Source organism: Aplysia californica, unplaced genomic scaffold (genome assembly GCF_000002075.1).
Source record: "Aplysia californica isolate F4 #8 unplaced genomic scaffold, AplCal3.0 scaffold00710, whole genome shotgun sequence".
Classification (NCBI taxonomy): domain Eukaryota; kingdom Metazoa; phylum Mollusca; class Gastropoda; order Aplysiida; family Aplysiidae; genus Aplysia; species Aplysia californica.
Genome location: NW_004797980.1, coordinates 5,696 through 9,022, shown reverse-complemented (window position 1 = coordinate 9,022; position 3,327 = coordinate 5,696). Strand labels below are relative to the sequence as shown.

Below are 3,327 nucleotides of genomic sequence, written 5' to 3'. Positions count from 1 at the left end.
GGAAGTAGATAAAGTCTGCGTGATCAACAATGGCTGCGCCTTGATTCAAGTCTACTAATCCCCGACTCAGACCTACAAAACTTTAAACTGGGCCTAAAAAATGCGCAAACTACCGTAATTTTGTCATGAACAGATGGTATAACAGTGGCTTTCGGTCTCCCATCAGGATTTTGGAAGCCATTGAATATAATCTAGATTTAATAGTGGTCGCTCGTTACGGAAGTCCTCCCCTTTTGTAAGAACAGGAGGAAAGTCCAAATGTCGTTCTTTTGTTTCTATTTCCAATCCGCTTATAATTATTTCAGTGCATTGCAAATTGCAAAAGCAAGAGCGAGTAAATTCTAATGGCTCTAAATTGTTCAAACGTCCCATACCTAGTGAGTAGGTCTTTGAAAATGTCTTTCTGTATTGTCCTCCATTACCGTCAGTGAAGAATTTTCTTCTCGCCCCACGCATAGACCTACACGTCTGTTGTCTGAAAAATGTTAATATTTGAGACACTTATCCAAAGCATTCATTGGGGGTGCCTTGCGGTGCTTTATAGAAGTTTTTTCCACTGGGACTTTAGGATTTACTCCAAAAGATGCATTCTCTGTTGGTTCTTCACAACATAGATTTGCACAATGACATCGTAAACTGTGCAGAATTACTTCGGTAACGAGCGACCGCTATAATATTTAGATTAAACTCAGTGGCATTCAAAATCATAATGGAAGACCTAAATTACACTGTGTTATTTCTGGATAAAGTTTGCGGTGGTTTGCGCATTTTAGGCCCATTCAAAAGTATTGAATATCCGAGTTGGGGATTAGTAAACTTTCATCTAAGCGCAGCCATTTTATTGTTGACCTTAAAGGCTTTTTTACCTCCGCTGTTTGGAAGCGCCTGTTCGCCAGGTTTTCTTCGGTTCCTAGCAAAATTCTCACCTCGGTTAGCTAGAGTATAATATAAATTATTATGAAACAGAGGGTGTGTGTGTTTGGGTCGGGGTGGGGGGGGGGGTGGTGGTGTCGTAACTAGATCTACTGCGGTTGACGAACCAGTAGCCGAGGAAAAAACTTTTTCTGAAAAAGACCTTCGTACCTCCAAATTAAGTGTTCTCAGTAATAAAGATGTAAATCGAGCCTGTGTCGAATTGCTCCTCTTCGAGAAGTGCCCCATGTCCAAACTATCACAATAACTGGGATCAAGACAGGACTGTGGGAAAAATCCTCACTTCTGTTTAAACTGGACACACTCCTCGATGATAGCAATGTAAACGTGGTGAAATAATATTATAGGTTTAACACCCCTATCAACACTATAAGTTTATCTAGGAACCGGGACCTCCGGATTTAACGTACATATCCGAAAGGACCGAGCCAAACGGGACATTCGTGTAAAGTGTCTTTCCAAGGGACACAACGTCGGACCGAGCTGAGGCTCGAACCCCTGAACGCAATCTCACGACTTCGGGTCCGGAGGACTAACCACTAGGCCACCGACAGCACCTGGTCGCGGTGTAGCGGCACAGGAGGGATATAAATTATAACCTGTGAAAAATCGTTAGAAACTTTCTTGACACCTGACCGATCACTTTTTTCCGCTGTCATACTCACAAAAATAACAATATTATAACAGAAAGGGGAAAAATAAAGTCACACCTACACGTATACACCAAGAACACACGAGCCCATGTGTCAGTCATTAAGTAGGTGACGAATGCTCACCGCCGCTACTGCATCCCTGTCAGTCGTGTATTTTACTCTTTATTTCTACTTACTAATTGCCGACACATATGCGGCAACAGCGTAGCCCAATTACTAGGTACAGAGTAACTGGATTTTGAAAAAGATTTTGAAAAAAGAAATAAAGGATGGCAGGCAGCGGCTTGGTCTGAGATAAGGCGCCGGCAGCAATTGTACCCCTGGGAAAACACTCACACACAAAAAACATGCTCCTTGTGCACTGGCAGAAAACAAAATTAACAGAAAACACCAGCAGGAACTAAAGAAGTAGGGTGATAGATGATGCCCCTGGAAAGCAAGAACACAAAAAAACTCGTAAAAACTCAAAACGAGGACATAGATATATTATTATATCTGTAGTGGTTAGGCTTTCGGACTCGCAACCGTAAGGTCGTGGGTTCGAATCCCGTCAGGGGCCCGACGTTGTGTCCTTGGGAAAGGCACTTTGCACAAATTTTCCTCATTTCACCCAGGTGGGAATGGGTACCAAGCTATAGACAGTGAAAGATCTTGTCAGTTTGATAGTGTTTGAGCGCGTGAAATCCGCAGATTTGCACTGTATGCTTCCTCGGAAGCTGAGAAAGTTTCTGAGTGTTTTCAGAGGGTCTGCTGGGGTAATAACAATTGTAAAGCGCATAGAGCATGCTCTTGAGCATGGATATGCGCTATATAAATGCAATTATTATTATTATTATTATTATTATTATTATTATTATTACGCTGCCTCGCCTACGTCACGTTGAACGCGTCGTCTTGACACTAGTTGCCAAGGAAGACGTTTTTTACCTTCTTTTTTTATTCTTCCTTCAAAACATGTTCGAAATGAAATCGTTATAAATTTTGTTTTTTCTCTTCATACCTTACTGCGACACGGGCGCATGAAAAAAATCCCAAAGGTAGACCGGTACGGAGAAAGCTACGCTGGTCCACAGTGGCAACTCAAACTACGGAAGTCATCCCTTTTATGTAAATGAGGTACACTCGACTCAGAAATTCATTTTTGTTGATTTTTTTCCCCTGCTGATCGAATCAGTTTTCGCACTTTTGCGAAGGAGCCTCAACAAGACCCTTCAAGGTAAAAAATAATTGTGTGAAATGTGGCTCGTCGATATTTAAGCCAATGCGAATTCTATGGGATCCCAAATTTCAAATCAACGTCGGTTTTTTTAAAAATCGAACTTTTCCTTAGTGGGCCTTTGCACTTTCTCCATTCCATAAAGCTGCAAATCGGAGGATCTATTTATTGTGACCAGGACTGTTAAAATGTTGGCCTGCTGGTATTTTTGGAAATTTCTGTGCTGAATACCGTTGGTTATTAAGTCATGCTCTCAGGGTGGTGTGGTAGTTTGACCTACATACTGGGCTCCACAGACTTTGCATTAGAAGAGGTAAATCACGTTCTTCATTTCACAAGTGATGCTGTGAAAAGTGGGTTTAAAAAACAAATTAAATGGAGGCCTTCTAAAAACTTGGACACTTTCATGTATGCAGATGTTTTAAATCTCGATTTTTGACAAGTATGAATTGGAGGCAAGGTACATGGGATTTTAGGATGACAGGATGTGGGTGTTACTGCTCCAGTGCGAATGAGGAGGTTGCC

At 41.7% G+C, this 3,327-nt stretch overlaps 1 protein-coding gene across 1 annotated transcript in view; it reads right to left on the bottom strand.

Annotated features, from left to right (window-relative positions):
• Nucleotides 1-464, bottom strand: part of LOC101857831 (adenosine receptor A3) — an 8,380-nt gene extending 7,916 nt beyond the window's left edge. Inside the window, exon 1 of the mRNA XM_005108699.3 lies at nt 375-464. The gene's annotated coding sequence lies outside the window, so the exon portion shown is untranslated. The remainder of the gene's footprint in view (nt 1-374) is intronic.
• Nucleotides 465-3,327: the final 2,863 nt, after the last annotated feature.